A 14,082-nucleotide genomic window follows, 5' to 3' on the forward strand; every position below is an offset into this window, starting at 1 on the left:
TTAAGTACAAATTGTAAACACAATTGTTTTATAAGCTAGAAGCAATAAGGAATTCTTATTACCCCTTTGCTAATTGCTCTTGCCTTCATCTAGCTCAGAACAAATATCTTCTTAAGTGTGCGCAAACTCAGGTTTAAACACCCCTGAGTCCTTGAAAAATAAAACTACTTGACTACAAACTCAATCAACCAAAAAGGAAATGAAAACCAGGGTCTTGGGTATAATGAAGCTATAAGAAAGAATACTAAAATTCTAAGACTAAATAATAATGAAAATTAGTTTGGGATTAGTAAAAAATGTAAATAATATAAACCTAGACAAAATGTCAAATACTTAAATAACATTGGGGGATGGAAAGGGAATGAGAAAGTGGGAGAAAATATAAAAGTATATTTTCCAATCTTTATAGTTTCATATTAAAATTATTTTGAAAGTTGATATATTAAGATATAAAGGCTTATTTATATTATTTGAAGTATTAATAGTTTCCATTAGAAAATTAAGAGCATACTATAAATCTTATAGGTAATTTCATGGGGAAAAAATCATACTCAAAAGAGATAATATAGATCATGTACCAAATATTAGGAAGAAAAGATTTTAAAAATTGTAAACACACAGTGATCAAATTCAACCAAGTATATTTGTTTATAACAATAAATTTAAATAAGAGAAATCATCTATTGTAGAAAAAGGTTCTCTGAGTAATAAAACAAATCAAACTATGTTATATTAAACAATTTCATCAGAAATAATATTCCAGGATGATTAAGCAAGGTGCTTTAAAAACTTGATAATGCTTAATACCTATTTCTGATATTTTAAAAAGCCACTTAAAAACTCTAAGTAAAATAAGAATAGAAGGAAAATTTCCTACAGTGATTTTGTTTAAAGCCAGAAGAAATACCTAGAAGCCTTTTCATTAAAGTTGGTAATAAAACATGAGCCCAATATAGTCACTATATTCTAACCTTGTTCTAGATGTAGTGATTAATATCATTAGACATGCAAATGAAATTGGTAATATAAATATTTTTTAAAGAATCAAAAGGTTTTGCAGTAGATATTATTTTATATATGAGAAACCTAAACATTAACTTTAAATCAGTTTAGAATAATATGAGAATTCAGAACAGTGGCTGCTTAAAATTTTAATCTATAAAATAAATGTTAACATACAGGGTGGGGCAAAAGTAAATTTACAGTTGTTTATATGGAAAGTAATGCAATAATAAACTGTGTTTCATGTACTCATAATTACAAACCTCCTTTTGCCTCCCTCCCCGTATAAATATATATTCTATACTAATAATAACCTAGATGGTCGTCATGACCTCACGCCCTTACAAGGAGGCTGCATGCGCAGTGGGCACACACGGATGGGTGGAGCTACATGGGCAAGGAGGCCACATGGGTGGGCAGGGACTTGACACCTCATGTGCTGCGCAGAGGTGGGCCGGGTGGCTGCTCCACTGGGTGCAGCCTGGGGGTCCCGCGACTGCGTACACCATGGAGGCGGGACCCCTGGCTCTCGCCTACCTATTTGGGGCAAACCATCCAGGAACCCCGGGGTCCCAGATCTCACTAGTATACAGTAATAGCCTTCTTGTATAGAAATAAGTAAGCAGATAAAGTGGAAGGGGAGGGGTGGAAGGGAACTATTTTATTTACACTAGTAATAAAAAGGCAAATATTTAGTGTTCCAGTTACTCATTGCTACATAACAAGATCACAAAACTTAATGGCTTAAAATAACATTATCTCTTATTATCTTTGTGATTTTATGTTTAGGCTCAGCTGGATGGTTTTTATTCTCATCTAAATAATTGCTTCCTAAGTAGCACTTCCTGGTCATATTGAAACAGGACAACCAATGGGTAGAGGCTGCCTATCATTACTTGAGCCAATTAAGCAGAGATGGGGTTGAATCATGTGCCTCTATTCCAATGCCAGCAGAATTGGAATGGATCCTTGCCATAGTCTTAGTGCTTAACAAAAACACTGTGTTACAAGTGAATACTGTTAGGGGCAAAAAATAGAATAGTAGAGACTAACTCTAGTTATAAAAAAAAATATTAATCCTGCTCTGTTAACCATGATTGTTTTGTTCTAATTAGAGAAAGCATGTTCTGATCTGGCTGGAAGTTGTACATCCAGGGAGTTGAGAACTACCTATTATGAGAAGATTAACAACCTGTCTGGAGGGTGTGGCTCAGTGGATGAACTTGATCTATGAAGCAAGAGGTCACTGCTTCAATTCCTGGTCAGGGCACAAGCCTGGTTTGTTGGCTCAGTTCCTTGTAGCAGGGAGGGATCCTTTCCAATACTGCTGGCATTGGGATAAAGGCACATGATTCAACCCTATCTCTGCTTAATTGGCTCAAGTAGTGATAGGCAACCTCTACCAATTGGTTGTCCTGTCTCAATATGACCATAATAGTAATTTTAACAAATAGTAATTGACATTGTACAATGTGCCAGGCACTCTGTTAAATCTCTAACATTAGAAATCTTCTTGAACCACTTTGACTGTATAGGGAAAGTACTGCCATCTCTGTTAATTGACCCAAAAGTAAGTACATATTTACTGGTGGAGCTGGAATTTGAACCCATAGTCAGACTTCTTTACTACTGCTGAGGCTTCAAGACTGTTTTCCCATATTCATTACCACATTTTGAGAAGAGGAAGTGAGGTCAAGCAGTAAAACTTCTCAGAAGATATCCAGATAAAATATGGGAGGCTTTGATGATGGCTGTGTTGTAGGCAGACAGACAGACATGAGCAGATACAGAAGGCCATCAGAATGGGAAGCACCCATGTGTTTAGCAATGGACAATCAATAAATCATGGGCTGGGACCTTGCCCCCACAGTGACTTTTCCTTCTCTAGCATATCTCTGGTCCCAAGCAACAAAATCAGCCATGGCTGACATCAGGACCAGCTACACTGAATAATGACCCCCTACCCTGGTGCCAGCCAGTCAATCAGTGGAGACCACAACCCTGAACTCTTTCTGAAAGTAAGATGCTCATTGTCCAAGGTTGTGTGTTCGATCTCCAGTCAGGGCACATACAAGAATCAACCAATGAATGCATAAATAAGTGGAACAACAAATCAATGTTTCCCTCCCTTCCTCCCTCCTTCCCTCCCTCCCTCCCTCCTTCTCTCTCTCTGTCTCTCTCAAAATCAATAAACAAAAATTTTTAAAATAACTTTTGTATTTTAAAGATGGCTACTGGCACATCACAAGTCTTAATGAGGTGGTAAAACCAGTTTTAAGTAAATATTCATCCATTCCTCCTATTCCCCCCCCCCCCCCCCCCCCCCCGCTTCCCCAGCACACCACAGCCATCCCAACCCCTTTAGGCAAAAAGGACTAGAGAAATTCAGCTCAGTTATTTAAAAATAGGATTTCCCTTCAGCTAACACCAGAGAAGTCATAAATAAAAAGGCAAGAAGACAGATTAGAGTTGTTTGATGTATTTGTTTAGTTTATGCCAGAAGCATGTAGCCTCTGTGTATTTCTCCCAATTTCTTCCTGTCTATTTCTAATAAACTGTTGAGGATAGCATTTTCTTATTTCTCACCATCTAAAAATAACACTTCATAATTGCTATATCAAATGAAATTTTATTTTCTTTCCAAAGTCCGACTGAAATATAAAAATATATTAATCAGAAAACCTAACTCGTGGTGACATAAACTAAAAGGAAGGGTTTGCTTGTGTAACTGAATATATAGATGTAGTGCCAGATCCAGATGTGACATGATCTACATATTCTTGCAACTGTTTTTATTTTTTAGCTCTTGACTCTGTTCTATGCTATATGTTCTTTCTCCTTAAGCTCCAAGGAATCCTAATATCTCAAACTCTTCGTTTTCCCAATCTCACATTCTCCAGTAAGGGAAACTTTTCAACTGGAATTTAAATATGAGAGATTTAAAACCTGATGCCTGAAGACAGTTATTGTCTCAAGATTATGGATGTATTGCATATGAACAATTAACTTCCTCCCTTGGAAGTTAATATTATTAATATTCTATGTTAATAGTGGGGTCATATCTTTGGGAGAATTCAGAAAGTAGTCATTGAAATTATTTTCTGTGCTGTGATTCAGATAAAGAACCCTAGCTAAGAAAGGCTGAGGAAATTCTAAAACTATCTGAATCTACCTCTTAATGGGTTGAGTTATGACAAATAATCTTCTATAATTTAATCACTGTGGCTAGAAGGGTGAAATAAACAGATTAGTTAGAACTAACCCATAATGTTCATGAGAGTCATAGACTGCATGACTTAAATCACAGGGACTTATTTCCTCAAAGTTCTGGAAGCCCCACGCCTGAGACCTTGGTGCTGGCATGGTTGGATTCTGGTGAGAACTTTCTGGTTTGAAGACAGCAACTATCTCTCTGAGTTCTCTCATGGTAGAAGGAGAGCGAGCTATCTCCCTTCCTTATTTGAAAGGATCCCATCAAAACACAATTACCCCCCTGAGGCTCCACTTCCAAGTACCATCACACCAGGTTTTAGGGCTCCAATATGTGGATTTGGGGAGCATGCACTCAGTTCATCTGCCAGGCAAAGAGATTGAGAGTGGAAAAGGAATGGTTCTGGGAAGGCAATATGGGGCATCATTAACCACAGAAGGAAAAGAGATGTCGGAGGCTAAATAGAACAGTAGCTCTTTGCTACACCATATTTATACAAAGGCACTGTCTTTAAATTTACTTCTTTTGTAAGCTTCTTTATTCTGCCAATTTATAGTGCAGTCTTGGTTGGAAAGCTATTTCCAAAATCAAGAGCTATATTAAGTGCCTTGCCTGTTTAAGTCTTAAGTCTTCCTGCCATGATTTTAATATTACATAGTCTTAAAACGGAGTTTATATTAGTGATGGTTGCAAAATGTTGTCTTTAGTGACTTGAGATAATATAACAAACTATACAAAAATTAAACTGTCATAAGATGTAACTTTCAAGTCATGTGCTGACACTTTTAATTGGTTAAAAACAAACAAACTGTGATATATATCTTATCCTTGAGGAGATAGGCACAGAATGAAGAAGGAGTTTTGTTTTTTTCTTTGACAAATTTTGGTTTTTCTTTTTTTGGTTTCAGCACTCCCACATATTTTCTTTCACTTCATGTCAGACGCAATTTCTCAAGCTGAACAGGAGTAAACTCTATTCATTTCCACATTGTCACTCCTGTTCAGCTTGGTTATAAATGAAATGAAAGCATATTGTACAATAGAGCTTCACATGCACTGTAATGCCAGAAAATGATTTCAATACACAGGGATAAATGTTACATGTATTTAGGCCTTCTGGGACATTTTTAGTTTCACATGGGCACACGTAAGCTATTTCCTATTCTAGGGAAACATACAAAGAAAGATTCCACAAAAGCAGTAAAAGATAGAATGTAAACTAGAAGAGAATATGTACCAAGTAATATCAAGCACCTAGACAAAGAAGAGTGCAAGAATGCTGCAGAATTCCTGTGTAACCCAAAGGGACTTAACCATGGAGAATCGCTTGATTCGTTCAGCCATGTGTAATGGATCAATGAAAATGCAAATACTGGACAATTCTCAGAAGGGCAGATAGTTAGTGCCATGTGGATTCTTATCCAACTGATCTGTGACAGCTGCATAAATAAAACAAGCATTGGGAAAGGCCAAGAGCAAATTTTGGGGATTTATAGATCAGCAAGTCTCCGCTAATTATGGATCTGGCTTAGCCAAAAGAACAGTAGATATGAGGCACTCACACAATTCATATTTTATGCTTTTGAAGCTAAGAAATAATATTAGTTTCTTTGACAAATACTGCGCATTTTCTGTGTTCTAAGTATTGCTCTCTAGGCAATAAAGATGCAGTGAGCAAAAGCCCCCCAAATCCCTGTTTTCATGATGCTTAACACATAAGGCACCCAGCCTGTTTTGTCTTCCAGGTGGAAAGTATAGTGTCAGTCACGGGTGACTGACTGGGTGCTTAATGTGTTAATTTTAGTTTGGGGAGAGAGAAAATAAGCCAAATATATCATGTCAATAGCAATTAGTTGGTGAACAGGGCTTAGAAAAAAATAAAGCAAGAAAGGGGATTTAGATGATTAGGTGGGTGAGGGGTTTAGTTTTAAGCAAGGAGTCATAGTAATACTCTACCTGTTGGAAAAATACATGGAGAGGCAAGATGAAGGGTTTAACCATATGGACATATGGGGCAAAGAATTTTGAGGAAGAGAAACCAATAAGTGCAAAATTCTTGAGGTATGAGCATTCTTGATGTGAATGCGGTATAGCAAGAAAACAACGTGGCTGGCATGAGAGAGCAAAGGGAGACTACTTGAAGATAAGAAATGATAATGGGCAATAGATTATATAAGGCTTTGGAGATTATAGTAGAGACTAAGTCTCTAAGTGATAGAAGGAGATATTGGAAAGTTTTCTTAATAGGATTGACATGATCTAACTATGTTTTCATAAGATTGGCCTGGATGCCATGTGGAGATAGACTATAGGGCTGATGGTGGATAAATAGGGAAGGCAAAGAGCAAGCCTTCCTTAACTTTGCAATAAACCATGCTAGACATGACAATGACTTAGAATAGTGTGGTAGTAGGGAAGCCAATGAGAAGTGGTCAGTCTTGGGATGTTTAGGGTGGAAAATCTGAATAATTTACTACTGTATTGGATGTGAGAGTGAAAAAAAAAGAGTCAAGGATAATGCCAATATTTATTGACCTAAGACACTGAAAGATAGAGTTACCATACATAAACTGAGAAAAATATACAGAGGTAGTTTGAGATGAAGAGAATCAGTAGTCTTCATTTGGACATGATAAGTTTGAGATCTCATTTGACATCCCACAAAGATATTGAGAGAGCACTTGGATATACAAAGTCTGAAATGTAAGGGAGAGCTAGGCTATAGATATTAGTTTTAGAATCACTAACAGATTGTTTTTGAAGCCATGAAACTAGATGATATTAAGAAGGGAATGAGTATATAGCCTATATAATAAAAGGCTAATATGCAAATTAACTGAACAGCAGAACAACCAGTCACTATGACATGCACTGGCCACCAGGGGGCATATGCTCAATTCAGGAACTTCCCCCTGTTGACAGTGTGCTCCCACAGGGGGAGCACCGCTCAGGCAGAAGCCTTGAGCTGGGCTCAGAGCTGACGAGCACAGCGGCAGTGGCCTCCGTTGCAGCACTAAGGATGTCCAACTGCTGGCCATCCCCTGAGAGCTCCCGGACTGTGAGAGGGCCAGGCCAGGCCTAGGGACCCACCCCCAGTGCACAAATTTTGTGCTCAGGCCTCTAGTATTAAGATAAGCCAAGATTAACCCTTTGCACTCCGCTGTCCCCTCTCAGGGGACATCGGAATTCTAGCATATCACTCGGATGTCCCCTCTCAGGGGGGACATTGCAGTTTATTAGTGATTACGGGGAATTGAGTTAATTCAACGCACGTTTCCGCCGCAAAGTAGCGTCGAGTAGCTGGTAGCCAATGTCCAGAATGGTTCGGAGTGCAAAGGGTTAAAAAACTGAGCTCTGGGCTACTCCAATGTTTTGTGTTCAGAGAAACCAAGTATAACTAGCAAAGGAAAGGAAGAATGAGATAATGTAGAGCAAAAAGGAATGACCAGGAGAGAATGGAGTCATAGGAAAGAAGAGAAAATTGTTTTTAGAGGGAAAGAATAATCAACTACACTAAATCCTGCTGATATATTTTGCTGTGATAGAATTTGACATGTATTGCCCCTTTGAATATAATAGACTTACTGATTCTTTGTTAGAAGAATATTAATTTTGAAATGGTTGGTTTTGTGGTTATGCTAAGTTTGAAATTCTGACTTGGTTTCCATTATGATTAATGGGATGCATTTATAAGATGGATTTTGGGGGAATGTCTGCTTTGGAAACTAAAACCAAAGTCATTGACCCTTAAAGAGACATAATGTCTGGGCATTAGTGTTATTAATCAAGGAATTTAAAAATGGGTTCAACTGTTGATGATTAAATGACAGATCTGAATTCAGCCCAACTTGATTGCAGTGGCTATGAGGTTATTAAGTCTTTTCTAGCTTTAGTAACAGATATATTGGCCATTCATCTAAAAAATAAAAGTGTTTTTGTAGTCTTCTAGTTTCTTCCTTTAATTTACATATTTATTTACAAGGACATACAGCTTCTTATACATAATAAAGGTGCATTTTACAAATGTGGTTGCTGTCAGGAGTAATCTTATAATTAAGTTCTGTCAATGAAACATAGGAACAGTATGGATCTTCTGGGAAATATTTTCTAAAAAGGAGGCATGTCCTTTTCTTTTTAGTTCATGAAGACATAATAACTAGAGCAAAACAAATCATTTTGGAACATCGCATAACCTTGGGAATGGAAGCCTCTCATGATAGAGAAACAGGAGAAAAGCTGGGATCCTGAGAAATTAATGATTCAGAGCTGCCATATGTTGACAGCTCACATCAGGACTTATTGTATTGAATTAGATTCATTCCGAAATGGATAACCAAACATCACCATATGTTAGTTTAGAAAGTAAATGGTGATTTGACTCAAGGTGATAATAACCCTATTCTTTTCATGTTGGTATAGAAGCTACAGTATTATCTACAGATTAAACATTTTCAAAATTTCATTCATTTCCAGCCTTTCTAGTAAAAGTTACCATTAGCTTTACTATGAAAATATTTACTCCTCAACTTTTCCTATTAGCAAAGAGAAAAATATGTCCCTGGATGCCTTCTCTTGAATCTTTACAAATCAAATCATATCTTTAGACTACTTTAATATCTTAAAAACAAAAAGCTGGAGGTGAGGTTATACCTGATGTGGAAACAGTAGAACTCCATTGTAAAAAAGCCTCAGGCTTAATTCTCAAGAAAGTCACCAGGTGGTTTAAAGAGTCTTGTTTCAATTTCTAGACCTACAGTTAAAACTCTGGATATAGGAAAATCCAAAGGAAGCCCATAGTTTTCTGGGTATACATCATCATCTGTTGTATCATTGTTAGGAGAGCTTCTCCTTCCTCACAAATACCTTTTATGTTTGTTTTTAATAATCTCTTTCATTGGTAGAATGGTTATATCACCATCAACACTAAAGGAGTTATTTACAATGTAAGGATGGCCAGAAAAAGCACATGGAGAAGCTGCAGCATTTCCAAAGATTTTCCCATTCTTCTGTCATTGTTTTCTCCTGCCAAGGTGTGTTCTGAATGACTGTGAGGCCCACTACCCTATAGCCATAGCCTTTGGTTTTATTAAGAGTTGTAAATAACTTAGCACCATACTTCATCTCTTTGATATGCTGATCGGTGTAACCTGAAAATTCATGAAAAATAAATGGCATGGCTAATATAGGCAGATAGAAATTTTATGCAAATATGATTTTTACCAATCTCTTCCTCGCTTTCATATCTGGATGGGCCGTCAGGAAAAAAAAAAAATGCAATTAGACTTCACTGTAATCAATAATTAGATCTTATCTTTCAGTTATTTGGCTTTTGACCATTTTTATCATTAAAGTCTCAGATCAAACAAATCTTACCTCCTGAGTATGACGCCTATCAAAATTGATATGCAGAAAAATCTGCTGATAAGTATTGGTCATATTTATTAGTTGGATTCTATGTCAAAGTGCCATATCAATTAAGTAGTTATTTTAAATTACATGTGGCTCCTGCAGTTATGTAACTTGATATTCTAATCATTCAACATTAATTATCAGTAACTTTGATGAATTATTTATAATCTATACAAATACATGAATAAATATGATGTTTTTTATTAGATAGATTTCCATTCACATAATACACTTCCTGTTCACATAAGGAGTATTTATTGGATGCCTACTGTGTGCCAGGCCCTCTGCTTACTGAGGCTAAACAGAAACACATACTTCTTATTTTCCTGAAGCTCATAGACTAGAGCAGGGAAGCTATCTAGTTCAATTATTCATTTTTATGGGTTAAGAATATAAGGCCCAGGGAGGTTAAATGACTTTCTTAGGATCATGCAATTAGAAGCCAAGACCTAAATAAAGTCAGATCTTCTGCAGTCTGTCTGCAGAGTGTGATTTCTACTCCTACAACATTCGACTCCCCTGTCTGACCTGGGGGCTTTAAAGCCCAGGAAAAGAATGACTCTGTGCTCAGCACACTTTCCTCCACACTTGAAATTCCAAATAGCTCTTTGTCAGCCTCCTATTCTGCTCAGTCTAAATCCCATCTTATTTTTTCACTCTCAGGTAGTAAAGTAAGTAATAGACTCTTTACACAGAGCTGGTAATCACTTCTTGATCGGCTCCAGACCAAAATTAAACTCTTTTTTTGCCCAGTAAGCTTATCTGTCTTTATGGACAGAGGCTTTTCAATTATCTAAGACCATCACACCTGCTCCTAACATGGTCTTATTTTCTCTATAATTATAAACGGCTTCAGCATACTGCAGTGAGCTATTAGCACTCAGAAAAAAAAAAATTAAGTTTTTAACTTCTTAGATATAAGGATGTTCTTTGAGACCATGGCATATTCAATGTAAGTTTCTTAGTAGATTTTTCCCCCTGGACTGGTACAGATTTAAACAGTCTAAAATCAATTCCTCTGGAGCCACTTGTCATTTCTTGTCTTCATTTTTAGCGATGTGGGTGAACACATTATAGACTTTACTTTTACCCAAAGAAGGGAAAAATAAAGAAATTGGTTATCAGTTCTTGGCCTCGCTTCTACTGCTGTTTAAAAATAAATTTGCTTCCTTCCACGTGTTGGAGCAGAACTGTCTCCAAGAGAGGTTGGTCAAGAGTTTTGAGGGTAAGATAAACAAATATTTTTGTGTTTGAAGAATTTAGGACATTTAAGCTGTTCTAAGTTAATCCACTTTTAAAGAAGAAGCTCAGAGGAGAAGAGGGAGCCAAATTTGTACTCATGCTGAGGTTTTATGTCCCACCCTTATATAACATCGATGCCTTGAATTCTGGCACTAGAGGGTCTGTGAGATGCGGTGAGGGTCCTCATGATTAGAACAATAGTGAGGAGGACGAGGAGGAGGAGGCGGCCAGAAGACTGGGTTCTAATGAGGCAATATTCAGCTCTCTACATTTACCCTTCTAACATCTGTCACTAAAGGACAACAATAGTGAGGGAGATATCCAAATAGGACATGGTTTAGAAATAAATATCACCGAATACTGCTTTACATGCAATCAAAGGCTTAAAAATCTAATGAAGATGTTGTTCCCATGGCTCATTTCTGCTATTAGAAGCACAGACTTGAAGAGAACTCTGCTGCATCAGCCAAAGCACCCCAAGCTGAGGTGATATTTTAGCGGCCAACAAGACAATCTTGAACTCTCAGGCCAAACTGAATGCCTCTCATGGCTTTCCCATTGTGAAACCTGCCTCGTGACTTTTGAAGTACTTTGGCTGGCCACTTGGCCCAGAGTCAAGTGATCTATCTTTTTGGGAAGTTGGAGATCTAGCCCCTGTTTACTTCACAGCATCCCCCTCACCCCTCTCCTCCTCAGGTTCTGTTCCCCAGACTTACTGAGCTACTTATAATTCTCTAACAATCCTGTGTGTTATCTTTCTGCAGGTCCCCCCCCCCCCCCCCGCCCCCTTAGGTTGTTTCCTTTGCCTGATGCATTCTATCACCATGCCTTCCATTGACCAGTGCTATTCTTCATCTCTCCTCACCTGAATAATACTTAGTTAAATTTAAAATGTCATTATAAATAGCTGGGGTGGGGAATGTTCAGCCCTCAGGCCATATAAGTCTCGAAAAATCATTTGGTTTGGCCCTGACAAGATAGGACTCCAAATTCAATAAACCTAGGAGATTTTCTGTAGCAACATACATTTACATTAAGTAAATTATAGTAAGTGAATGATGCTACAAATATCTAAATGACCCTTAGCAGAACAAAGGTTCCCCACCCCTGATATATAGTCCATATAGCTACTATTTTTCTCTGGCCAACCCAGTGTGAAGGGGCCCTGCAGCATCCTCCTGTAGCATTCAGTGCTATCTCTGCATAAAAAATTATTGAAGTTGTTTGTCAAAATTTTGTCCACTAGGACCTTATGTTTCATAAGGGAATCATGACTTTTTGTCATGAAAGTCTCAGAATTAACACAGTCTGGGTGTTCAATACTTACTTAACGAGTGACACCAGAGTTGAGGCAAATTCCCAGAGATAAATTTAGGGCTGGCTCTATTACTTTATCCCTCCGTCCTTGAGTAATGTTTCTTGGTGCTTTCTCTACATAAAGAGCCATTGTAGGCACTGGGTAAACAATGATGAATAAAATATAAAGTTATACAAATAATAAAACAGGCTGCCTTCATGGTATATATAATCCTGTTTTCTAAATACATTATCAGAGAGAATTTATTTATTTTTTAAATATATATTTTATTGATTTTTTACAGAGAGGAAGAGAGAGGAATAGAGAGTCAGAAACACCAATGAGAGAGAATCATTGATCAGGTGCCTCTTGCACATCCCCTAGTGGGGATGTGCCTGCAACCAAGGTACACGCCCTTGACTGGAATCAAACCTGGGACCTTTCAGTCCACAGGCTGACACTCTATCCACTGAGCCAAACCAGTTTTGGCAATCAGAGAGAATTTATATTGAATGAATTATTCAACTGTTTAAGACAATAATGAGAAAAATATACAGCAAAGTTTTGTGTATGACTGAAGGCAGAAAGTATTCAAATAAGTATCTTTTGTAATCATAACTCTTAGCACCAACAACAAAATTATCATTTTTTATCTCAACTGAAATAATGTATGATGTTATCTAAATTTTAAAATAATACATTTTCCTAGAATATACAAAATTTGACATAGAGCCTAAACTGAAATAGACAAGTCTCTCTTTTTCTGTTTCTTTCAATTTAACAAACTGAACCATAAGGTACTTTTAAATGTGTATATATATATATATATATATTGATTTCAGAGAGGAAGGGAGAGAAAGAGGGAGATAGAAACATCATTGATGAGAGAGAACCATTGATCTGTGCCTCTTGCATGCCCCCTAGTGGGGACCAAGCCCACAACCCAGGCATGTGTTCCTTACCTGACTCAAACCCGGGACTTCTCAGTCCACATGCTGATGCTCTACCCATTGAGCTAAACTGGCTAGGGCACTTTAAGGTACTTACTGTATTAAAAGATGGTGGTGTTTGCTATTAATAAAACTAAAACTATCAAACAATTATTTGTAAGTTTTGTTGTGTGGTTTCCATAACTCTTAGACATACCCATAATTTTTCCTGGATATTTCATAGAAACTTTCATCATAATTTAGAATATTATATTGTGGAGTGAGGACCTGTGTATGAAAGAGCATCTTCCAGACAAAGTGTCAGGAACACTTACCAGAAAGAGGAGACAGGTAAAATTTAATGTCATTATCTAATTTGATCAGGTTAAAACAGATTTTTTTCTAACTCATATGAATTCCTTTAAAACTGAGATGCTGAGTACTTCACTAGAGCATATACCTAGATGTACTTTTGAGTACAGCTTGTATTAAAGGACTAGCCACACATATTTAGCTATATTCTTTAAACTTTTGTTTGCATCCAATACATTTTTTTTTTCTCCTTTAAAATGTTTCCATTCAGATGCTCACCATCAATTTCCTTTTTGAAATGGAGAAGCAGCCACGGGAGGATAAAGGAGTTTTCTGAACAAGCACCAGGGACTTGAATTTGAAATGTTTACAGCACAGGTGTCAGATTCTGAAAGCCTTCTAGATTATTCCCTGTTTGGTGACAACGTGCTGCAGAGGAGGTTAAGCGATTAATAGCAGATGAATCACACTGTAAATACCTTCTAACAAACTGTGTTGAAGCTTGTATTCAGTACTCTAACACAGTGTTTCCCAACCTTCTCTCATGATGAGAATCACCTGGTGGAGTTGTTAAAACACAGATTCCTGAATCCCAACTAAGAAGTGCTAAACTAGAATTTTTGGGAACATATAGGTAAAATTGCATACCTAACTTAGTGCTCTGTATATAACATCTGTGT

The sequence above is a fragment of the Pipistrellus hanaki genome, assembly GCF_964339955.1.
Source record: "Pipistrellus hanaki genome assembly, chromosome: 8".
Classification (NCBI taxonomy): domain Eukaryota; kingdom Metazoa; phylum Chordata; class Mammalia; order Chiroptera; family Vespertilionidae; genus Pipistrellus; species Pipistrellus hanaki.